Below are 27,671 nucleotides of genomic sequence, written 5' to 3'. Positions count from 1 at the left end.
GAATTCTATCAAACCTTCATGGAAGATCTCATACCAATATTATCCAAACTATTCCACAAAATTGAAACAGATGGAGCCCTACCGAATTCCTTCTACGAAGCCACAATTACTCTTATACCTAAACCACACAAAGACACAACAAAGAAAGAGAACTTCAGACCAATTTCCCTTATGAATATCGATGCAAAAATACTCAACAAAATTCTGGCAAACCGAATCCAAGAGCACATCCAAACAATCATCCACGATGACCAAGTAGGCTTCATCCCAGGCATGCAGGGATGGTTTAATATACGGAAAACCATCAACGTGATCCATTATATAAACAAACTGAAAGAACAAAAGCACATGATCATTTCATTAGACGCTGAGAAAGCATTTGACAAAATTCAACACCCCTTCATGATAAAAGTCCTGGAAAGAATAGGAATTCAAGGCCCATACCTGAACATAGTAAAAGCCATATACAGCAAACCATTTGCTAACATTAAACTAAATGGAGAGAAACTCGAAGAAATCCCACTAAAATCAGGGACTAGACAAGGCTGCCCACTCTCTCCCTACTTATTCAATATAGTTCTTGAAGTTCTAGCCAGAGCAATCAGACAACAAAAGGAGGTCAAGGGGATATAGATCAGAAAAGAAGAAGTCAAAATATCACTGTTTGCAGATGATATGATAGTGTATTTAAGTGATCCCAAAAGTTCCACCAGAGAACTACTAAAGCTGATAAACAACTTCAGCAAAGTGGCTGGGTATAAAATTAACTCAAATAAATCAGTAGCCTTCCTCTACACAAAAGAGAAACAAGCCGAGAAAGAAATTAGGGAAACGACACCCTTCATAATAGACCCAAATAATATAAAGTACCTCGGTGTGACTTTAACCAAGCAAGTAAAAGATCTGTACAATAAGAACTACAAGACACTGAAGAAGGAAATTGAAGAAGACCTCAGAAGATGGAAAGATCTCCTATGCTCATGGATTGGCAGGATTAATATAGTAAAAATGGCCATTTTACCAAAAGCAATCTACACCTAAAGAAATGTTCAACATCTTTAGTCATAAGGGAAATGCAAATCAAAACAACCCTGAGATTTCACCTCACACCAGTGAGAATGGCTAAGATCAAAAACTCAGGGGACAACAGATGCTGGCAAGGATGTGGAGAAAGAGGAACACTCCTCCATTGTTGATGGGATTGCAAACTGGTACAACCATTCTGGAAATCAGTCTGGAGAATCCTCAGAAAATTGGACATTGAACTGCCTGAGGATCCAGCTATACCTCTCTTGGGCATATACCCAAAAGATGCCTCAACATATAAAAGAGACACGTGCTCCACTATGTTCATTGCAGCCTTATTTATAATAGCCAGAAGCTGGAAAGAACCCAGATGCCCTTCAACAGAGGAATGGATACAGAAAATGTGATACATCTACACAATGGAATATTACTCAGCTATCAAAAACAACGACTTTATGAAATTCGTAGGCAAATGGTTGGAACTGGAAAACATCATCCTGAGTGAGCTAACCCAATCACAGAAAGACATATATGGTATGCACTCATTGATAAGTGGCTATTAGCCCAAATGCTTAAATTACCCTAGATGCCTAGAGCAAATGAAACTCAAGACGGATGATCAAAATGTGAATGCTTCACTCCTTCTTTAAAAGGGGAACAAGAATACCCTTGGCAGGGAAGAGAGAGGCAAAGATTAAAACAGAGACTGAAGGAACACCCATTCAGAGTCTGCCCCACATGTGGCCCATACATATATAGCCACCCAATTAGACAAGATGGATGAAGCAAAGAAGTCCAGACCGACAGGAGCCGGATGTAGATCGCTCCTGAGAGACACAGCCAGAATACAGCAAATACAGAGGCGAATGCCAGCAGCAAACCACTGAACTGAGAATAGGACCTCCGTTGAAGGAATCAGAGAAAGAACTGGAAGAGCTTGAAGGGGCTCGAGACTCCATATGTACAACAATGCCAAGCAACCAGAGCTTCCAGGGACTAAGCCCCTACCCAAAGACTATACATGGACTGACCCTGGACTCTGACCTCATAGGTAGCAATGCATATCCTAGTAAGAGTACCAGTGGAAGGGGAAGCCCTGGGTCCTGCTAAGACTGAACCCCCAGTGAACTAGACTGGTGGGGGGAGGGTGGCAATGGGGGGAGGGTTGGGAGGGGAACACCCATAAGGAATGGGAGGGGGGAGGGGTATGTTTGCCCGGAAACCGGGAAAGGGAATAACACTTGAAATGTATATAAGAAATACTCAAGTTAATAAAAAAAAAAAAAAAAAAGAAATGTTAGTCTCTTACTCAAATGTTGCTATAAACATTTCCACAGATGTTAGAATTAAAATAGACTCTAGTGTTCTTTAGTGTGTAATATTTTTTATTTATTTATATTTTTATTGGATCTTTCTTTTTTTTTTTAAATCTTTTTTTTTTCCGGAGCTGGGGACCGAACCCAGGGCCTTGTGCTTCCTAGGTAAGCGCTCTACCACTGAGCTAAATCCCCAGCCTTATTGGGTCTTTCTTTATTTATATTTCCAAATGTTATCCCTTTCCCGTTTTCCTGTCCATAAGCCCCCATCCCCTCCCCCTCCCCTTCTTCTACAATGGTGTTTCCCTTCACATCTAACCCCCCCTTACTGCCCCCCAACAATCCCCTACACTGGGGGTACTTGCAATAGATACAGTTTGATGTTTTTGTTTTGTTTTGTTCTGTATGGAGTGTTGTTTAATTGTGTTTACATGTTTAGGATAATTTTTTTCTTTCTTTGTTGTTTGTATGTTTGCTTTTGCTTTCCCTTTTTTGAGAAAGAACATAAATTTGGATAGTTAGGGAGAAAGAATCTTGGAGGACTTAGAGCAAGGAGAAGAATATGATTAAAATACATATAAATTTTAAAGAATATTTTAAAATATAAAAATATAAAAATAAATACAATCTCAAATGTTCAATCTACTTATAAATACTTGAAATTCAGATGCTTGAGTGAAAACCTGCTAGTTTAAAGATGCGAGAAATTACCCAGCAAAACATCTTCTTGAGCTGATGTCCCAAAAGAAGAAAGGAAGCTCTTTTTCTGAATGTCCTCAAAAAAATCTTCAAACTAGATGTCCTTTCCTTCCATTTCTTGTGCACCTCTCTGTCTCCTTGACTTCCTCTTACTCTCCATGGATTTTTATATGTTTACTTCCTGTCAACTGATGGCTTGTTCTACCACTTGGCATATTATTGGTTTCTTTTAAAATCCTATTTACAATAAACAAAAAGTTCTTATACTAAAGGTATGTGCAAGAACTGAGCAACATCCCAACTAAAACAGTTTCCTTCTTTTCTTTTCCTTAATTTGTAATAAAGTTTTTAATAAAATATTATTATCAATGACATGACAAAAAGAAAACAAAATAGTCTTTTAGAGACTCCAAAAATTAAGGATTTTTTCTTTTATTCGATAATTTCTTCATTTATTGGATTTTATTATTTACAATTCAAATGTTATTCCCTTTCCCTGTATTCTTTATAATCCACCTATCCCATCCTCCCTCCCCTTCTTCTATGAGGGTGTTCCCCCACTCCAACAACCCATCTGATTCATTCCTCTGTGCTCTGACATTCCCCTACACCCGGGCAGGGTCGGGGAAGGGGGAAATCCAGACTTGACAGGACTGAGGGCTTCTCCTCCAATTGGTGCCCAATAAGGCCATCCTGTGCTACAAATACAGCTGGAGTCATGGGTCTGTCGATTTGTAGTCTTTGGATAGTGGTTTGGTTCCTGGGAACTCTGGTTGTTCGGTATTGTTGTTTTTATGAGGTTTCAAGCCTCTTCCGCTCCTTCAATTCTTTCTCTAACTCCTCCAAAGGGGAACCTGTTCTTTGTTCAAAGCATTCACCTCTGTATTGTCGTAATCTATGCTCCAGTAGGCATGCACTTCTTGGCTTCATTAATATTGTTAATGAAGATTTGGTGGAGAATATATATATATATATATATATATATATACATATATATATATATATATATATATATATATATATGCAGGAACTCCGGGATCTCCAGGTGGGACAAACTCTGAATGGCCATTGCTTCAGTCTCTACTCCAAATTTTGTCTCTGTAACTCCTCCTATGAATCTTTTTGTTCACTCCTTTAAGAAGGACTAAAGCATGTGCATTTTTGTTGTCTTATTTTTTGAGATTCATATGATCTGTGGATTGTATTTTGGGTAATTTGAGCTTTTGGGCTAATGTTCACTTATTAATGAGTACGTCCCATGAGTGTTTTTTTTTTTGTTTGTTTGTTTGGTTGGTTGGTTTTTTTGTTTGATTGTTTGTTTGTTTGTTTTTTGTAATTTGGTTAACACACTCAGACTGATTTTTCTAGTTCCATCCATTTGTCTGCATATAGTAACCTGGGCTGGCATTTGTATTCTCTTAGGGTCTGTATGACATCTACCCAGGATATTCTGGCTTTCATATTCTCTGGTGAGAAGTCTGGGGTAATTATGATGGGTCTACCTTTATCTGTTCCTTGACCCTTTTCCCTTATTCATTGTAATATTCTTTCTTTGTTTTGTGCATTTTGTACGTTGACTATTATGTGATGGGAAGAATTTCTTTTTTTTTTTTGGGGGGGGGTCCAATCTATTTGGAGTCCTGTAGGCTTCTTGTATGTTTATGTGGATCATTTCTTTTAGCTTAGGGAAGTTTTCTTCTGGAATTTTGTTGAAGATATTTACTGGTCCTTAAAGTTGGGAATCTTCCCTTTCTTCTATACCTGTTATCCTTAGGTTGGATCTTCTCATTGTGTCTTGGATTTCCTGGATGTTTTGGTTAAGAGCTTTATGGGTTTTACCTTTTCATTGTGTCAATGGTTTCTCCGGTATCTTCTGCCCCTGAGATTCTCTCTTCTATATCTTGTATCCTGTTGGTGATGCTTGCATCTATGACTCCTGTTCTCTTTCCTAGGTTTTCTATCTCCAGCGTTGTGTGCCTTTGTGCTTTCTTTATTATGTCTATTTCCATTTTTTCAATCCTGGATGGTTTTATTCAATTCCTTCACCTGTTTGATTGTATTTTCCTGTAATTTTTAAGGGATTTTTGTGTTTCCTCTTTAAGGGCTTCTACTTGTTTACCTGCATTGCCTTGTATTTCTTTAAGGGAGTTATTTATGTCCTTAAAGTCCTCTATCACCATCATGAGATGTGATTTTAAATCCAAGTCTTGCGTTTCCAGTATTTGGATATGCAGTACTTGCTTTGGTGGGAGAACTGGGCTCTGATGGTGCCAAAGATCTGGATACAGATATGTATCAGACCAGGTCAGCACTGGGCGGAAACAGAAAGCAGAAGGGTCTTGTCTTAGACTTCTTCTGAGTTTGTGTGTCGTGAGGGCTCCAGGCAGGTTGGTTGGAGCAGAAAAGTTAGTCTTACCTCTGGCTGTCAGTGCTCCCAGCAACTGGCTTTCACCTCCGGGGGAAGGCTAAAACTGGAAGGGTCCTGTCCCTGACTGTTCCTTGGTTCCTGTGCCCAGAGGGGTTCCTACTAGGCCAGTAATGTGAGCAGAAGTAATTGACCCCACCCCTCAGGATTATCTGTACTTCTAAGAGTCCAGCTCTCTCTCACATGGGATTTGGGTACAGAGAACTGTGGAACTGGTTCAGCACAGAGTGCAAGCAGAAACTGGAAGATTCAAGCCCCTGACCGCTCCTAGCTTCCTGTGTCCAGAAGGTGCTAGGCAGGTACCTCTTGGGTCAGGAATGTGAGCAGAAGTGGTGGTCTCCCCTGAGTTCTCAGGATTGTTTGCACTTCTGAAAATCCAGCTCTGTCCCTCACAGGATTTTGGTACGGAGAGGATTTTCTTTATTTACATTTCAAATGTAATCCCCTTTCCTGGTTTCTCCTCCCAAAACCCTTCATCCTATTCCTCCCTCCCCTTGTTTCTATGAGGGTGCTTTCTTATTCATTCACCCATTTCCTCCCACCTCTCTCCTTTGTTATTCCCCTACAGTAGAGTACTGAGCCTTCAAAGGAACTTTCTTCCCACTGATGCCCCTGACAAAGCCATTCTCTGCTTCATATGCAGCGTCAGTGTTTCAAGTTTCATACTTATTTCTTTAATCCATTTGGTTTTATGATTTGTACAAAGTGAAAGTCTAGATTTAGGTGGACATCCATTTTCATCACCATGCACTTTTGCCCTCATCGTCATATAATAAGTGAATGAAGTTTTCTGTACTCATGTTTGGTTTCCTGATTTTGTGCTATTTGTTTACACATATGTTCTCATGGTAGTACTGTATTGTTTTAGTCATATGTTTAGAATGACCAGTCTACCATCATGTTGGGTCATGGAGCCATCTTATTTGTCCTGACCAAAAAAAAATGCTTTTGATATTTTGGCAAACTTTTGAACACAAATTAAATATTGGAAGGTAGGTGAGATAAATTAGGTCTTCCTAGTAAAATGACATTCCAAAATGAGTGGAAATACTTAATTTTGAGGGTGTTGACAAGATATATGTAAAAGCTATACCTTTATTAACAGTGATATCAGCTGTTTCAATCTGGCCACACAAATCAGTATAAAGAAGTAACTGTAGATGACTGTAAGTTCTATTGTTATGGTTCCACATCTTTATAATATAAAAGTTCTTAATTATTCATTTATTGTCAGGATACTTTTATCAGGTATTTTTATCCATAGGTATAGAATAAAGCTAATTTTATACTGGTTCTTTGTTTCCATAGATCATTCCCAACTGCTTCTCTATCCCAGAATGATTACTCTTCCTTAAATAGTCAAACACTCCAACTGATCTCATGTGGGTGAGGGAGATGTGGCTTTCTAACTCATCTGGGTCAAGAGCAGATATGAATATGATTGGGGATTTGGCATGTAGGTAAGAATAAAAGGACACTTGTTTTAGTGCCAATGTGGCAATCTTAGAAAATAGAGAATGATTCAGATGCTAAGGAAAACAAAATATTTTAATCCTGGTAGATGGATATGGAACTAGAAACGTTCATCATAAGTGAGGTAACCCAGGCCCAAAAAGAAAAACACATATTTTATGTTATTTTTTACACTGAGATGTTTAATGATTTAGATCAATAATTCTCAACCTGTGCACAGCAACCCCTTTTGGAAGAAATGACGTTTTCATAAATATCCCATATCAGATATTCTGAATAACAGAAATTTAGATTATGACCTATAACAGTTACAAAATTGTAGTTATGAAATACTAATAAAGCAATTTTACGGTTGGGAGAGTCTCAACAATATGAGCAACTGTATTAAAGTGTCATAGCATTAGGAAAGTCAAAACCACTATTGTAAATTATGCATCTTTCAATAATAACCAGATAGGCAAGGTAGTTATTGTGGGGTTGGAGAGAGAGAGAGAGAGAGAGAGAGAGAGAGAGAGAGAGAGAGAGAGAGAGATTGTTCCCAGAAATGTGACAGAACACAGAGTTAAAACAGTGAAATAATAGTGACAATATAGTGATTAGAATAATAGCATTAACTGTGGGACATGGGAGGGCAGGATAAGGGAAGAATAATAAGACACAAGAAAACCAAAAGCCTTTTGAAAAAATTTATGAAAATCTATCACTATAGAAAGCCTGCTAAAGGGGTTGGGAATTTAGCTCAGTGGTAGAGCACTTGCCTAGCAAGCACAAGGCTCTGGGTTCGGTCCCCAGTTCTGAAAAAAAGAAAAAAAAAGAAAGCCTGCTAAAACACAGAAATATATGCAAGAAAGATTATTGGAGTCACCATAGTACTGTGGTAACAATGCTCCAACTAGACATTTTATATCACAACTAAAAGTCTGTACTGCTAGAAATGGATGATATCATGTTCAGTTATTGGCCAAAAGTGACTATAGACACCTTTTCTATCTTGTGGTTGTGTGTGCGTGTGTATATGTGCTTATGCATTCATGAGCACATGTTCCTGAATGTTCACACATTTGTACAGAGACAGTTCTTTGCTGTTTTATTATTTTTCTCATGATGCGTGTACTGAATTTTATTTGGGGGTTTCCATTTTTACTCTCTATTTTTTGGAAGTTTATGAGGTATGGAGAATCTTTTGTGTTCAGAAAAGGAGAAAGTATATAATCAAAATATGTCCTATGAATCTCTTGATTGCATTCCTATGTAAAATATGTGTATACGTAGTATACATATATATATGTATACTCTGTGTGGAACTGAATAGTTAGGGATTGTCTGAAAAGTCTTCATTACACATTTATGTCTTTTTAAATTTTACCATGACTATGCCTGTGTAAAGAATCCAATATCAAAAGGTGAAACACAGTAAATATTTGCTTTGTTTGATAAAAGGTATTATATTATATTAAAGATAAGTTCAAAATTGAAAATGTAATTTGGAAAGTGTTTTCTGACTTTTGCTTGTTTGTTTCTTTGTAGATTAGGTAGGAGGCAAAAGTGAAGCATATTGCCATAACACTAACACAGTGTATACACTGTCTACACGGAAATATACAAATAGGATATATGGATAATTTTCTACAAAAATGTAACCATGGCATTGTAAAGACTTAAGATTAATGACTATAAAATTGAGGATGATATTGGAAAGTCATGTTAATTGTTTCCTCTAAGAGATGATTACATGGAAATCTAATTTATGATTAAATTAAAATTATTTATATTACCCAGATTAATATTTTGGTCAATCTTAGAAAAATAAAATTTACATATACCATTTGAAACAATTGAAATATTGAAAACTATTTAATTATAAACTGTACAACTTGCAAAATATTTCCAGTGGCATGTAATTAGAAACTTTAACAACATATCACTTGTAATAGAGTAAACAAAACTACACCAATTATTATAATATACCTGACTGCAAACTTAACTTTGTTCTCATCACTATTCATTTAGCCAGACAAGGCTGTTAATAGATGCAAAAATATCAGGTAGCAACTTGGATTTCTTTCCCTATACAAAAAGATAGTGAACTATCTTGACTAATTTGATTTTTGAGGTCTCTGAATCTGCAAGTTAATTCAGAAAGTTCATATGAAAAGGATAGTTGTTAATGCTATGCAAATTGGGAGCATGTGAAAATAATAGCTTGAACTTACTGTTCAGCTTATAATACTTAAAGGCCAGAAAATAATGAATAGGAATTATATACCTAGAGTTATACTGCCTAACTTTTAATGCCACCTTTAGAAAAATAATAATTGTTAAGGTTATCAGTGATGATTTTTAAATTAAAGAAAACTCCATAAAATATAAACCAATTCTTAATGTAAATGTCAATGAGATTGCACAAAGGTCTTATTCTGAGTTCTGAATTTAAATTGCTAACCTACTGTGCTGTTTTCAGACATTATACCAGGTGTGAGCTTAGATAGAATAATAATAATTTTGTAGCTCTGAAAATTGGTGAACCTTCACTGCTTCACATTCTATTGTTCATGTACAGGCCATTCTTTGCTTACTGCATTTTTTTCATAAATCATGACTTTTTTATTAAATTGTACTTCTTGAAAAATTTTGGCCTATGATCGGCTAGCATTTCCTTAACAAGAAATTAAAAGTACAGAAATATTCTCAAGATTAATTTGACAAAAGATAGTCTGAAACTATCTTTTCCTATAAACCGCTGTTTCACAATAGACACACTATTATACATTGAGCTAACTGCAAAAGAGAGACCACTAATATTATCATTGCTAGCGGAAGATTGAATTTATAGTGTCACCTGTGCTCTTCTGGCAATCATGAGATTTTTTTTTAAAGTTGTAGCATCTATTTAACCTAGATATTTGTTTGTACAAGAACTAGGAAAAGTTGAAGTTTAGTTTGGCTTTAAGTGTGTTTTAATGGTTGCCTTACCAAGTTTAATTTTGATCCCATTTCTTCAAAAATCTCATTGAATTAAATTTTTGGCACATGATGTACAGGAAAATATTTGAGAATCATGACAATCAAAGATGATTTAGTAAAACAGACTTTTTTATTCTAATTCAGCCTTCATCTAAAAAGTACTGAAAGACTGTGATGGAATATAGTTACATTCTATGTTAAAGGGTTTAGTTATTAACTAAAAGTAAAAGAGATAGTATGACAGTTCTTTTTTTTTTAAGATTTATTCGTTTATTATATATAAGTACACTGTAGCTGTCTTCAGACACACCAGAAGAGGGCATCAAATCTCTTTATAGATGATTGTGAGCCACCATGTGGTTGCTGGGAATAGAACTCAGCACCTCTGGAAAGCAGTCGGGGCTCTTAACCACTGAGCCATCTCTCCAGCCCCCGACAGTTCTTTTGTTTGTATGTAAGGACGCATAATTAGAAGAGCAGCTCATGCATAGTAAGTCAAACTCTGATGGCATGGACATTTTATAAGTGTGAAAAGAATAGTACACACTAAAGAATATTGGGAGAAAATATATTTGAGTTTCATTTTTGCTAGCTACAAATATCACTCATAAATTTTCAATTTAATCACTCAATTTTCTGTTTTTCTTTTGGGTAATAACAAGTAGTCTACTTTTGCTAGACTGTCAACTGCTTTTCATAAGACTAATGCTGTTTTTATATTTCCGTGTTGAAGAAGACAAGCCTGTAAAAGAATCAGTGTCTATAATATGCTTATAATATGCGGAGATATGGATAAGGAAAATAATGTCATTAGATGTTTGAAACTAATGGTATATATAGGGTAAGATAATTTTATATAATAAAGGGTTAAGGTAAGAAGTGTCCATTTGGAATTAAAACACATATCAAAAAAGATCCTGCTTTAATTTTGATTGCTTTCACATTTTATAATATTATATGAAGATCCTGAAATCCATTTACCATAGTAAATGACAAACTATATATATACATATATATATGTATATATATATACATGTATACACATGTATATATGTGTGTGTAATATATACATATATATATATTTATACATATACTCATATATGGAATGCTTTTATTTCTTATAGTCATCTTTGCCATTGATTCAAACAGACTTTCTGTCTTCTATTTGCTGTTTCTTGAGCCTTGGGAAAGGGATTGTGATACATAAATTCTTTAGGGACACTTATCCTTCAGATCATTAGTCTTTGACCATTGACCAGTTGTCAGCTTCTATGTTTATCTTCATGAGCCTTTACCAATGTATCAACCTATCAGCATAATGATAAATTATTAAAAATTAGTTGAATATAATAGTTATTTAGCATACTATTAGTATAGTATCTCCTAGGGAATATTACCTGAGTAGAGAGAGGCTCTTGGCCCTTAAAATGTTGAACACATATTCAAAAAATATATCCTATAAGACAAGTAATATTTCTTTGTATATAGGAAGATTTTATAAAGTACGAAAATCATGTCTGTTATTTTCAGTTAATAAAAATTGCATTGTAATTATGAAGATTTAACACTTTTATTTTTTATTATATATAATTCTTATACTGCATTGTATGCAAATCTCTTCCTCAAGACATGTAATTGCCTTGTTTTTATAAAATCCACCTGAAGTGGAACTTTCTCATTTCTTGGAGACTCAGTTATGTCAAGGGACAATTTTCTAGACGCTGTCTTATGAGAAGACATTTTTCTGAAGCAGACACTTGGTGTTTTTCTGGAATCTTTCATTTGAACAAATATATGATATTTTGCCAAAGCAGACATCGAGGGGGCATATTATATTTAAAAAGAAATAAAACCTCACAGACAGTGAGAGGACACTCTTGCATTGATTCACCTTGCAACACTATGCTGGTCTTCTCTGAATGCTCTTTAATTAGGTCATATTGAAATGCTTTGCTGGTTGTCACTTATTTTGTCTAGTCCTGTCTTGGTAGAGATCAAACTGTCAAATAACTTCTTGGAGTATTCTAGCTGTTCATTTCTGCTTCTTTGGTCTAATGCCAATTAGTGAAGCTTTGCAGTTTCCTCTGGTTTGAGCAGCTAATACTGATTAATGTTTATTATTTGCAATTTGTCTGGAATGTTGATACTCATTTGTGCTTGTAATAAACCCAAATAACTACTCCTAAACAGGTATGCATCCCTCATTTCTAATTAACCTTTCTTCTCTTCTACCATTGGTTGGTGGGCTAGAAAGGAGGAGTAAGCATTCAAAAACCCATTTTAAAGTGAGTTTTGAAATATCTAACCCCACATGTGGTTTATGTATAATGGGTAACTCTGCTTCTAAAGTAACAGAGGAAATGGCAAGTTTTGATAGTTAGAAACGCTGTTTAAGCAGGTTGACAAAATAGTAGCTGAGCTGCTACCGCTGGACAGTCTCCTGACTTAGTCCCATGAGAGTTTTCTGCTTTTGCTTCATAGGCTTCCTGTATAGCATTTTTTTTTTAAAATGGAGGTGGAAGAAGCTGAAATTTCAGAAGGTTCAATAAATTCTCTTGTGTTAGTAAGGATTCCAGAGTTGGTTATGCACTTAGAGAGTCCGTGCATAAAGGAAGAAGTGCTTACAAAGTTTAAAAACAAAGAAGCAAACAAACAACAAAAAAGCCAGTGGAAGGAGAATGAGAGGGTTCAGACATGATGTCCCTGACAGGGAAATTACTGAATGATGAAAAAGGAATTGAATGAGTTTTAAGGCAAATGGTCATCCTGCACTGTTCCACATACTTTAACTGACAATTGCCCAGAGTACCTCATTGAAATAAGGGGCAGGGGAAAGCAGAGGGCAGTACAGGGACAATGGTTTACTATCCATTCAACTGCATCACCAGAGGATTTGCTTGTGGATACACAGGCAATTTCAACCATCCCAGTCTATGTTCAGCATATGCCTTCTACTTATATTCCTGTCTATAACGAAATGACCTGGCATCCAATAGAGATGCTAGATATAAACCATTTTTCTCCTTTTTACTAATTATTTTATATATTTACATTTTAAATTTTGTCCCCCTTCCCAGTCTCCCCTCTACAACCCCCTACCCTATTGCCCCCTTGCCTCTAAAATGGTACTCCCCTACCAATCCACACCCACATCACTGTTCTAGCATCCCCCAAGGTTGGGGCATCATGTCTCTACAGGATCAAAGCGCTCCTCTCCTATTGATGCCAGATAAGGCTATGGATCCATCCATCTATATTATTTTTTTGATGGTTTAGTCCCTGGGAACTCTAGGTGGTCTGGTTAGTTGATACTGTTCTTCCTATGGGATTTAATAGTCCTTCAGTTACTTTAATCTTTTCCTATCTCTTTTACTGAGGTCCCCGGGCTCAATCCAATGCTTGACTCTGAGTATCTTTCTTAGTCAGGTGAGAGCAGAGCCTCTCAGAGGACAGCTATACCAGTCTCCTGTCTACAAGCACTTCTTAGCATTAGCAATAGGGTCATAATGTTGGGGTTTGGTGTCTGCTGATAGGATAGATCCCAAGGTCTTTGGTTGGACTTTCCTTCATTGTCTGGTTCACTTTTGTCCCTTTCTTTCCTGTAGACAGAAACAGATTTTGGTTAAAGATTTGATGTGGTTCTATCTTCCAACTGTTTGGTATTTCAGGAAATGTCATCAACACTGGGTCTTGGGAGCCTCTCTCATCCCTGGCATCTGGTACTTTCTAGTTGTTTCCTGACCTCAACACCTGCTACATATGTCTGTTCATTTGCCTGGTCCTCTGGATTTCTCTCCTGTCTTTTCCCATACCAGATTCCCCCCTCCCCTCATTTATAACTTCTCTTATCCTGGTCCCTTCCACCCTCTGCCTCCCATGCTTAGTTTGTTTCTTTTTCTTTTTTAATGGAAATTTCCCTGGTTATTTTATTTATTTATATTTCAAATGTCATCTCCCTTCCCAGTTAAATCCCTTATCCTCTTCACCATACCCTCACCCAGCTTTTATTATGGTGCTCCACCACCCAACCAACATGAATCACCTCAGCACCACAGCATTCCCTTAGGCCAGGTCATCCAGCCTCTATAAGACAAATGATCTCCCCTCCCATTGATGCCAGATAAGGTAATCCTCTGCTATATATGCAGCTGGAGCCCTTTATGTGTACTCTTCCTCCTTCTCAGGAGGATCGAAGCATCCACACTTTGACTTTCTTTCTTGCTAAGCTTCATATGGTCTATGAGTTGTATCATGGGTATTCTGAGATTTTTGAGTTCACTTAACTTATCCATGAGTATCCATCATGTGTATCCTTTTGGGTCTGGGTTACCTTTCTCCACTTGATATTTTCTCGTTCAATCCATTTACCTGACAAATTTGTGAAGTTGTCATTTTTAATAGCTGAGCAGCACTCAATTGTGTAAATATACCACAGTTTCTGTATCCATTTTTTTGTGGCTCTTTATCCTCAGTGACAGTATGTATAATCATGGGAAGAAGAGAACTAAATTATCTGGGCATTATTGTTCAACCAGATATAGTAGGTGTTATAGCAAGGAAGAAAAATTATGTCATATGTGAAAAAGAAGATACAAGTTAATGTGGGGGATAGAATTTCTCTGCTGTTCTTGTTTCCTTATCAAGGGTAAGACTGCTTCAGGAGAAAGAATATGGGCTTAGAGGAGTCCTAGAATACATGTGTTCTGGTAAACAGTGGTCAATGTCAAAGACCCAAATGAAAGGTGAAAATGAATGGTGTTGAGATAGAAGGGTTGGTACACACAGAAGGGTGGTATTAATATATTTTCACAGAAGTTTTATAATCCCAATTGGCAAATTCAGAGTTTAGCATACAGTTTATAGGAATTGGTAAATTTTCATGAATAAGATAAACTGTCTGATGAATAAATGATGGGACTAAAAGGGCAAACAGGGAAGTTAAGACCTTATGTGGTTGTCATATCCATAAATATATGAAGAAGTGATCTTTTACAATGAGGTACTCAAATCAATATTCCTGAAATTGCAGGAACAGAAAAAATTACAAAATTAGAAGTGATATGTTAGATGTCTCTGCAGAAGGTAGTGATATGGGTGATCAAGAACAATCACATCCTTGCCAATTGTTCAAACATATTACATCATTGGGATTGAGTTTGCAAATTCATAAAAGTGTCATAGCTCAGATACTAATACCCTTGTCCATCAAATGTGTATAAAACAGATCTGTATGGAAGAGTAATGGCCCATAACAAAAGAGAAATGAAGGTGCTTGAACAACTGGTACAAGAACAGTTGGAAGCTCAACATATAGAAGAGGTTACCACCTCTTGGAATTCCTCTTCATTTGTTCTAAAAAGTATATAACTGGAGGATCATATTAACAACAGTTATTAGAGTCCTTTACTAGGTTTTCCTTTACATTCGTTGTCACCGATATCATGGCCTATACTAATAATTGATTTGAAAAATTACTTTAATCCATACCCTTACATGGGCAAGAAAGACAAAGGTTTCCTTTCTCAGTACATACCCTGCATAACAGTGGTACACTAAAGAAATACTATGGGAAGTTACCTCCACAGGGAATGTTCGAGAGTCGAAATTTATGTCAATATTCTGTGCAACTCTCATTAGAAATACTCGCTTCACTCCTTCTTTAAAAGGGGAACAAGAATACCCTTGGCAGGGAAGAGAGAGGCAAAGATTAAAACAGAGACTGAAGGAACACCCATTCAGAGTCTGCCCCACATGTGGCCCATACATATATAGCCACCCAATTAGACAAGATGGATGAAGCAAAGAAGTGCAGACCGACAGGAGCCGGATGTAGATCGCTCCTGAGAGACACAGCCAGAATACAGCAAATACAGAGGCGAATGCCAGCAGCAAACCACTGAACTGAGAATAGGACCTCCGTTGAAGGAATCAGAGAAAGAACTGGAAGAGCTTGAAGGGGCTCGAGACCCCAAAAGTACAACAATGCCAAGCAACCAGAGCTTCCAGGGACTAAGCCCCTACCCAAAGACTATACATGGACTGACCCTGGACTCTGACCTCATAGGTAGCAATGCATATCCTAGTAAGAGCACCAGTGGAAGGGGAAGCCCTGGGTCCTGGTAAGACTGAACCCCCAGTGAACTAGACTGGTGGGGGGAGGGTGGCAATGGGGGGAGGGTTGGGAGGGGAACACCCATAAGGAAGGGGAGGGGGGAGGGGGATGTTTGCCCGGATACCGGGAAAGGGAATAACACTTGAAATGTATATAAGAAATACTCAAGTTAATAAAAAAAATATAGAAATAAAAAAAAAGAAATACTTGGTATGAAATTTCTAAAATCATATATCATGGGTGACATTTTTTGGCTGATTCTGATTTAGAAAAGATGATTTAGAAAATATGTAGAAGGTAATACAAAGATTTCTGCCATGCTAGAGGTTATAAATTTCTGCAGAAAAAAAAGAGGAAATTCACCTAGTTATTTGGGTTAAAAATCGGCCAACAAAGAATTTGACCACAGCAAGTATTTGACCAAGAATCCATAGATACCCATTGGAAACTTAATGATTTTCAAAGTTGAGAAATATAAACTGGCTGAGACCAACAATTGGATTAAGTACATATGAGATAAGTTAATTTTTTCAAACATTAAAAGGAGATTCAACTTTAAACAGTCTAAGATGTCTAACAGTTGCAGCAGAAAAAGAGTTAACTCCTGTAGAACAAAGACCACAAAATTCATCTATAAATGGAATTGCTCCTAAACTTGCTTTTAATTTTGGTCATTTTGCATTCAGTTCATTTTTCTACTTGGTTCATTATATGAAGGGAAGATAGTACTATCTAATGTATTCTATTAGCTCATAAACAAAAATAAAAATTTGAACGCATATATAGAAAATATTTTTTAATTAATTATAAAACATAGAATAAGAGTATGTCAATTGTCAGGAGCAGAGACAAATATAATTGTAGTCCCTCTCAAAAACACTAAGATTTTGTTATTATGGGTGATCAATGAAGATTGGTAAAGAGCTTGCAGTAACTACTTGAATGAAATTAATAACAAATACCCCCCCCAAAAAAAACACACAGTTTATAAAAAGGATTAATTGGATTATTCCACATATTATAAAGAAAACACTAGTTTCAGTGGCACCAACATCCTACATGGATACAGAGAAGACAGGGATGACATGTTATAAATCAGAGAAAAGTAAGCAAGGTGTTTAAAGGTATATATATACTTCAGCTCAAAAATCAAAACTATTTGTAATCCTTATAAAACACTAGTTCCAGAGGCACTAACTTCCTACATAGATACAAAGAAGACAGGGATGGCAGGTTATAAATCAAAGAAAAATAAGCAAGGTGTTTAAAAGTACATATATACCTCAGTTCACAAGTCAAAACTGTATGTAATCCTTATTGTATTATCAGATTATTCTGAATCTCCTCTCATAATTACTGATTCATTATAAGCAGAAAGAGTTGTTTTTCATATAAATGTTACTGAATACATACTTGATAACTCAGAATTAACTTTGAAATTTGTACAATTGCAACAGGCCATCACAAATAAAAGTAGTTTATTATATATTACTCAAGTTTGATCCTATAAAAGTTTGTCTAGTCCATTAGCTAAAAGAAATAATAAAACTGACTACTTATGAGTAAGAAATGTATTAGTAACCTCAAAATTTCATGAAAAATGTCATATTAATGGAAAACATTTGAAGAAAAATTTCTATCAGTAAGGGAAGAGTGGAAAAAAGTTCTATGTATTCTTCTTTTGATTTTATTTTTCTTAGATATTTTATGTATTTACATTTCAAATGTTACTCCCTTTCACTTCTCTCACATACCTCCTCCCCCTTCCCCTGCTTCTATAAGGATGCTTCCACTCACACCCACCCACTCTAACCTCAACGCCCTGGCATTATACAATCAAACTTCATTATCTGTTGCTCATAAACCTAGAGGTACCAAAAGAAATGACACTCGGCAGATGTATAGTGTTCATTTTACAGAATTTGTAAAACAAATGCATAAACATCATACCATTTACATACACTCAGGGCTTCAATGGGCAACCATTTTATATTATGAAAGGATTGATTGTGTTATTACAAACATATTGGAATTAATGTCAATTATGGTGATGAATTAATGTCAATTATGGTGATAACTGCACAAATTAAAACTGAAAATGCTCGCACCTATGTATCTAATAAAAATAAATAATTCTTTATATATTATAATAAAAAACATGTTACTTGGATATCACACAATCTGATTGCACAAGCAGTTAGTTGTAGAAGGAGTCAATTTTACCTTTAAATAGATGCTTATTAAAACAAAGGGGAAAGAAAAATCCCCAGTAATAGATTAATTAATGTTTTTGTTAACTCTAAAATTTCTTAACATTGGTGAGAAATAAACAATAGCAGCTGAGAGACTGTGAATTGTGGATGAAGAGAGGAACTAGGACAACCAATATGCTGTAAGGATGCATTGACATTAGAATGGAAACCGGCAATAGTATTAAGATCAGGATGTGGTTATTCTTACACATCTATGGGGAATGAAAAACTACAATTAGTACCAAAACATAAAAATTAAATCTGAGAAGGGAAAACCTGTTATTAGTGGAGACATGAATGTCTGCACAAAGCAATATTCAGGTGATTCACTGTCACAAACTGTCCTAGTTATTGATTTCTCCAAAAGAAAAATGCTAGAAAATCAACTTAAAAAGAGTTATCCTAACTGATAAATCACACATATCTAATGCTTTCAGCATAACTGTAATCGCAAAGGCAGTAGTAACAGTACACCACACAATAGCTATATGCTATATTGGAGCACAAGCTATTGTCTGAGAATATCCGATAATTATATATTTGCATTTGTAAATAGTTGAGATACTTAACCTTCTACCACAGAGATGAAAATTATTCACTAACAAGTTATTCTAATTGAATATATATATATATATATATCTGAAACCATTTTAAAATGCATTGTCCCAAATCTAAGATAGATATTCATGCCTCCCTCTGGTTGTGTATTTTTAATTTGTCATTACATATGCACACACACATGCACACTCACACACACACAGACACACAGACATATAAACACACACACACATACACACACACACATACACACACACAAACACAAACACACACACACAGACATACACAAACACGCCCACATCTTGGACAGAGTTAATATCTTCATTCTGTTGAGTTCAATCAGTGAAGACTCATTTCTGTGAAAGCCAGACTGTTCTCCTTTTTAAATGTGAAAAGTCATTGACTCAGCTCTTTTTGTAAACGATTCTAGGGAGAAATGAATGTTTCCAAACCTAGATCTTATTTATTTATTTATTTATTTATTTATTTATTTATTTTTATTAACTTGAGTATTTCTTATATACATTTCAAGTGTTATTCCCTTTCCCGGTATCTGGGCAAACATCCCCCTCCCCCCTCCCCTTCCTTACGGGTGTTCCCCTCCCAACCCTCCCCCCATTGCCACCCTCCCCCCACCAGTCTAGTTCACTGGGGGTTCAGTCTTAGCAGGACAAAGGGCTTCCCCTTCCACTGGTGCTCTTACTAGGATATGCATTGCTACCTATGAGGTCAGAGTCCAGGGTCAGTCCATGTATAGTCTTTGGGTAGGGGCTTAGTCCCTGGAAGCTCTGGTTGCTTGACATTGTTGTACATATGGAGTCTCGAGCCCCTTCAAGCTCTTCCAGTTCTTTCTCTGATTCCTTCAACGGAGGTCCTATTCTCAGTTCAGTGGTTTGCTGCTGGCATTCGCCTCTGTATTTGCTGTATTCTGGCTGTGTCTCTCAGGAGCGATCTACATCCGGCTCCTGTCGGTCTGCACTTCTTTGCTTCATCCATCTTGTCTAATTGGGTGGCTATATATGTATGGGCCACATGTGGGGCAGACTCTGAATGGGTGTTCCTTCAGTCTTTGTTTTAATCTTTGCCTCTCTCTTCCCTGCCAAGGGTATTCTTGTTCCCCTTTTAAAGAAGGAGTGAAGCATTCACATTTTGATCATCTGTCTTGAGTTTCATTTGCTCTAGGCATCTAGGGTAATTCAAGCATTTGGGCTAATAGCCACTTATCAATGAGTGCATACCATGTATGTCTTTCTGTGATTGGGTTAGCTCACTCAGGATGATGTTTTCCAGTTCCAACCATTTGCCTACGAATTTCATAAACTCGTTGTTTTTGATAGCTGAGTAATATTCCATTGTGTAGATGTACCACATTTTCTGTATCCATTCCTCTGTTGAAGGGCATCTGGGTTCTTTCCTGCTTCTGGCTATTATAAATAAGGCTGCAATGAACATAGTGGAGCACGTGTCTTTTTTATATGTTGGGGCATCTTTTGGGTATATGCCCAAGAGAGGTATAGCTGGATCCTCAGGCAGTTCAATGTCCAATTTTCTGAGGATTCTCCAGACTGATTTCCAGAATGGTTGTACCAGTTTGCAATCCCACCAACAATGGAGGAGTGTTCCTCTTCCTCCACATCCTCGCCAGCATCTGTTGTCCCCTGAGTTTTTGATCTTAGCCATTCTCACTGGTGTGAGGTGAAATCTCAGGGTTGTTTTGATTTGCATTTCCCTTATGACTAAAGATGTTGAACATTTCTTTAGGTGTTTCTCAGCCATTCAGCATTCCTCAGCTGTGAATTCTTTCAAACCTAGATCTTCTGCAGAATGTTTTGCAGGTTGAGTGATTACTCAATTTGAAAATAAGACCTTCTATAAACTAAGCACTATGAAGCAATTTGGTAGTATAAAAAAATCAACATTCCTATCAATGTTAATATTAAATAATGAGGCATAAAAAGGATGATCCATTTCTATTTATTGCAGACTTGCCTGTATAAAGTTTTTCAGGAAGGTACAGCCTGATACTAATTAGAAGTCTGTTTTTAATTGCATATTCATAAGGTAATTCAGAAACACAACATATTTTTTCTATATTCAGTTCATTTTAAAGATTTTCTTCATTGAAGTAGAATGGGAGAATTAGGAGTCACAAATGCCCTATGTTATCACTCATATACTTAATAAGCCTAGAACTATTATTACAAATGACAAAGGTGTGCATTCTGCACTTCCTCATGCATGAAAATTTGGGGGTAAATGGAGTACAATACTGATTCATGAGGGAAATTTGAATGCAGCCATCTCTGAAGATGAAATATATTTCAGAAGCTGTTTTGTTTGAAGGCATGTCAACTAGAGGATAAACAGTCCATGGTATATTAATTTCTGATGAGTGTAACGTAGGTGTTTTTTACTGAAACCAGGATTTAATGCCCATTAGAGGTGATAGATTAATGGTTCTGAAACACCTTGTCATCTGTATACTGATAAAGGAGGCAATGGAGGTAATGGTTTCCATCTATTTTATTTAGTGGCTCATACAGAAGTATCCATGAGTTCTTACTGCACTACGTTACACTCTTCTTTCTTGATTTACTAGCATTTAGAAAAATCAGTTTTGCTTTACTCTTTTCTTATTTCATCTGCAGATATGAAGATCACTCCCAAGCAATTACTACGTGCATTAGGTATTTCTTAGTTATTTCTCTAAAATAATCTCTGTTGCTTTAAAAGTAGTTATTAAATTCCATGTATTAATTGCAATTGGTCATAAGTTGTTGGTTGTTAGCTACACTGCTATTGTGTGTATAAATCTGTCATCACTCTCTCTCTCTCTCTCTCTCTCTCTTTCTTTCTCTCTCTCTCTTGTGTTTATGCCATTAATAATGTGGAAACGAAACACAGAAGGATCAATGAACCAAAGAAAATTATAAAAATAAATAGCACATCAAATTTGACCTATTAACCTGTGAAAATGTTTGCATTAAAGAAATGAGAAACTATAGCTTTTAATTCCTCAGGTTAATAAGTCAAAATGACTATCATAAATATAATAATTTTTGTCTCCTTATAAAATTAACTAAAACTCACACAAATTTTATTATTCTACAGCAAATAAAATGGTGACCCTCTGTGAGTGATATAGGAACTTATGTAAGGATAATTAAGATAATGGAAACATTCTTAATTATTTTTATGTCAGACAATTTCTAAGGTGGTAGTTAGAATTAGACTTTGAACAGATTTTATACATAGATAGATTCAATGATATAGATATAGATTAGAAAGATTTAGATTAGATAGAGACATATAGATGATTAGATATAGACATAGATAGATATAGATGCCAAATTAATACAGATAAATAAATGCTATTTTTTCTTCAAATTACAATAATGTTCTTTGAGGAGTTTTTTGTATGTCACTAAATACACAGAAATTTTCTTTCTGGCCTTCTGATACTGAATGTTTTAAAAAGCACAATATAGTTAAATAGTCTCATACCAAATTCAACTCTATATTTGGTATGTTTATTAGCTTATATATATGTAATATTGTTCCACTTTGTACATGTGTCTGTGTACATGTATCTGTGTAATTCATGGTAGAAAAATGAGTGAAACGAGAAGAATAAAGTGAGTTCTGTATATGTTTAACTTATATCTCTAACATGATATAGAGTAAACACATTTGAGTGATCCTTCTTGCCTTAACATCATAGGTTTGTTGAGACTGTGTATGTACCCACAAATATTTCAACTTTAAAAGTCAACTATAATAAAGACTCTTGTGTAATAAAACCCTATTTTTTAAATAAAACCCTAACGTTGTTCACTCAGTACCTATATGTCTCTTCTTTGACATATAGACACTGAGTGAACAACATTAATAAATACTCCGTGTTTGTATGTGTGTGTGTGTGTGTGTGTGTGTGTGTGTGTGTGTGTGTAAAAGAAAATCTTGTTCATTTTGGGAGGGCCTGCATACTGGTATGCCTAGTTGAAAAATGGTGTGAAGAATTTTCAGAAAACTAAAAATATATTATGACACAGCTGAACTACTGATTGGCACATGACAAGGAATTTGACTTCATACTCCACAAATACTTGCTCATTTATTTTCATTGCCTCCACATTCATACTAGCTAAAGAATTCAAACGCCCTACAACTGATGAATGAATAATGAAAATATGATGTATATTTTCATTGATGATGTATATGGAATATTATTCAGTAGTAAAGAAATAGGAAAACATGAACTTTGCAATTAATGGATATAGTTAGGAAAGATCATATTCAGTGAAGGAACCCAGACCCCAAAAGACAAATGTAATTAGTTTTCTCTCTTTGGAATCTATGGACCCTTAATCTTCAGATGTGACTGTATAGCCTTTGGTAACAATGGAAAACTAAGAAAGAAACAATATATCTAAAATAGAAAATAGGAAGAACAAAAAGAGAAATAGCAGGGTACAAGAAGTCTGATCAGGAAAATGGAAAAAGGGCAACTATTCAGATATGGGAAAGTATATACATGTGAAAAGGTGGTAATAAGGTAAAGGGAATAATAGGATACACACAATCTGATGAGAAACTAGGAAAAAAAGAGTAGAAGAGATAGAAGGTAAGTTTTTATAGGAATACACTTCAGTAACTGGAAGTAAAAACCCAAAGCTCAAACTATATTGTAAGGTCCCTAGCTGAGTACTAGCTTTCACGATTCCAGGAAACACAGTGCAACTTCCAAAGAGGAAGGCACCTAAAAGACCTACTCAGCTATGATGCCATGAACTACTAACATGATAAGGTAACACTGAGGTACAATGGTAGTTCACATACCTTGGCTCCAATCAACAGCTCTTTAATTGTATTTAATAGATATTCAACAGTGGGTGGGGAGGGGGTGCTCTAAAAATCTTAGGTAACTACCCAGTGTTAGTGCAGTCATGGTTATCAGATAAGAGTATACAACCACTCAGTTACTAAACCATATATATATATATATATATATATATATATAAAAATATGGTTTATATATATATATATATGGTTTATATATATATGCCAAAATGGACATGAAAACTAGCACTAGACCTCTGTATTACACAAAGTACTAAAGCTAACTAAGAAAAATTTAAGGGGTAAGATGGTCTTTCCAAAGGAAGAGTATACCAATTACTTGTTCCACCCCTGAAAACATATATAAAATTAGTATTGCATGGATTTTACAGTACAGCTTTTTTTTAAGTGTGTACGTGTGTGTGTGTGTGTGTGTGTGTGTGTGTGTGTGTGTACATACAAATTTGAAGGAAAGAGGAGACTGGTATGTGAAAAGGTTTTGGAAGAAAGACATGAAAGAAAAAATCCAGTAATTAGAAGGGGAGCGGGATAGGATAGGGAGCTTTTGAAGTGAAATGGGGAAAAGGAATAACATTTGAAATGCAAATAAAAAATATCCAATTAAAATATAGTAATTTAAAAAATAAAATCAAGCTTTGTACAGGGTGATAAGAATGGATCGATCTGCATTCTTCTACATACGGACCTCCAGTTGAACCAGCACCATTTGTTGAAAACACTGTCTTTTTTTCATTGGATTGTTTTGGCTCCTTTGTCAAAATCAAGTGACCATAGGTGTGTGGGTTCATTTCTGGGTCTTCAGTTCTATTCCACTGGTCTATCTGTCTGTCTCTGTACCACTACCATACAGTTTTTATCACTATTTCTCTGTAATACTGCTTGAGTTCTGGGATAGTGATTCCCCCGGAAATCCTTTTATTGTTGAGGATAGTTTTAGCTATCCTGTGTTTCTTGTTATTCCAGATGAATTTGCAAATGGTTCTGTCTAGCTCTATGAAGATTTGGATTGGGAATTTGATGGGGATTGCACTGAATTTGTAGATCGCTTTTGGTAAAATGGCCATTTTTACTGTATTAATCCTGCCAATCCATGATCATGTGAGATGTTTCCATCCTCTGAGAACTTCAATTTCTTTCTTCAGAGGCTTGAAGTTCTTATCATACTTCAAGTAGTTTAGTAGTTTTCTGGTGGAACTTTTGGGATCACTTAAATATACTATCATATCATCTGCAAATAGTGATATTTTGACTTCTTCCTTTCCAATCTGTATCCCTTTAATCTCCTTTTGTTGTCTGATTGTTCTGGCTAGGACTTCGAGTACTATATTGAATAAGTAGGGAGAGAGTTGGTAGCCTTGTCTAGTCCCTGATTTTAGTGGGATTCCTTGAAGTTCCTCTCCATTTAGTTTAATATTAGCTACTGGTTTGTTGTATATGGTTTTTACTATGTTTAGGTATGGGCCTTGAATTCCTGTTCTTTCCAGGACTTTTATCATGAAGGGGTGTTGAATTTTGTCAAATGGTTTCTCAGCATCTAATAAAATGATCATGTTGTTTTTATCTTTCAGTTTATTTATATAGTGGATTATGTTGATGGTTTTCCATATATAAAACCATCTTTGAATACCTGGGATGAAGCCTACTTGATCATGATGGATAATTGTTTTGATGTGTTCTTGGATTCGGTTTGTAAGAATTTTATTGAGTATATTTGTGTCAGTATTCATAATGGAAATTGGTCTGAAGTTCTCTTTCTTTTTTGGGTCTTTGTGTGGTTTAGGTATAAGAGTAATTGTGGCTTCATAGAAGGAGTTCTGTAGCTCTCCATCTGTTTCAATTTTGAGGAATAATTTGGATAGTATTGGAATGAGGTCTATGAAGATCTGATAGGTCTCTGCACTGCACCCATTTGGACCTGGGCTCTTTTTGGGTAGGAGACTTTTAATGACTGCTTCTATTTCTTTAGGAGTTATGGAGTTGTTTAAATGGTTTATCAGTTCCTGATTTAGCTTCAGTAACTTGTATCTGTCTAGAAAATTGTCCATTTCCTCCAGATTTTCAAGTTTTGTTTAATGTAAGCTTTTGGAAGAAAAAGTGGGGAACAATCTCAAACACATGGGCACTGGAGAAAATATCCTGAACCAAACACCAGTGGCTTATGCTCTAAGATCAATAATTGACAAATGGGATCTTATAAAACTGCAAAGGTTCTGTAAGGTAAAGTACACTGTTGTTAGGACAAAACGGTAACCAACAGATTGGGAAAGGTCTTTACCAATCCTACAGCTGATAGAGGGCTCATATCAAAAATATACAAAGAGCTCATGAAGGTAGACCGCTGGCAGACAAATAACCCTATTAAAAAATGGGGTTAAGAGTGGAATAGCAAATGGCTGAGAAGCACCTAAAGAAATGTTCAATATCTTTAGTCATAAGGTAAATACAAATCAAAACAACCCTGAGATTCCACCTCACACCAGTCTGAATGACTAAGATCAAAAACTCAGGCGACAGCAGATCCTAGTGAGGATGTGGAGAAAGAGGCAAACTCCTCCATTGTTGGTGGGATTGCAAAGTATTACAACCACTCTGGAAATCAGTCTGGAGGTTCCTCAGAAAATTGGATATTCCACTGCTTGAGGACCCAGCTATACTTCTCTTGGGCATATACCCAAAACATGCCCCAAAATAAAACACAGACACATGTTCTACTATGTTCATAGCAACAGTATTTATAATAGCCAGAAGATGAAAAGAGTCCAGATGCCCTTCAAAAGAGGAATGGATACTGAAAATATGGTACATCTACATAATGGAATATTACTCAGTATCAAAAACATTGACTTCATGAAATTCATAGGCAAATGGATGGAACTGGAAAATATCATCCTGAGTGAAGTAACCCAATCACAGAAAATCACACGTGGTATAAACTCATTGATAAGTGGATATTAGCCCAAATGTTCGAATTACCCTGAATGCACAGAACACATGAAACTCAAGAAGGATGACCAAAGTGCAGATGGTTCACTCCTTATTTAAAAGGTGAACAAGAAGACCCTTGGGAGTAGATAGGGAGGCAAAGTTTAGAAAAGAGACTGAAGGAATGCCCATTCAGAGCCTGCCCCACATGTGGCCCATACATATACAGCCACCAAACTAGATAAAATGGATGAAGCATAGAAGTGCAGTGTTACCTTTTTGACTTTGTTACTCAAGACATGTCTAAAATTCATGGCAATACTTTCAAATTTTTTCAATGTGAAATGAATCCTCAGAAAATTTTATAAGATACATATGTCAATAAATATATAGTAAAAGGTTTAAAAAAATGTTATTAGGGGCAATATAAAAATAAGAACAGAAGTTCTTTGGAAGATTGCTACGGCAATGATCATTCATTTAATCTGAATAGTCTGGAAAGATAACGCAATTGCAGCATTTGCCGAATTTGTTGGTCATAAGAGATTGTACAAAGGAATGAACATTCTATGAAGAATATATTCAAAAGTACACAATGAGGAACATAGACAATATCCAAGAAAAGTAAAGCCATGCAAAATGATCTAGGTCAATTTTATTTTTCCAACTAAGCACTTGATCAAACCTGTGACTATTTTCCTATCAGTTATATATCTTCAACTGAAACTGTGTTGACCACCATATTTATCCTGTGATAAGAACTTTGAATTCAATATGCCCCTAATAATATGGTAAATTATATCTAATTATTTCATATAACCCACCACATTGCTATTGACTGTATTTAATCTGAGAATTCTGGACTACTCTGAGTGATTAGATCCAATTCTCTGATTAAATGTCAATAACAACATACTGGATACTGCTCTCCTGAGGAGGAAATATTGCTCTCTACTTGACTGTGTTTTTTCTTTCTTATTTATTAAGATAATTTTAAATTTAATGTAAAATATTTCAATTTATTTGAGATATGATTTACTCCCCAGACCTCTACACCCTTATAC

The sequence above is a fragment of the Rattus norvegicus genome, chromosome 2 (assembly GCF_036323735.1).
Source record: "Rattus norvegicus strain BN/NHsdMcwi chromosome 2, GRCr8, whole genome shotgun sequence".
Taxonomy (NCBI): Eukaryota; Metazoa; Chordata; class Mammalia; order Rodentia; family Muridae; genus Rattus; species Rattus norvegicus.
Note: the sequence above shows the minus strand (reverse complement) of the source record.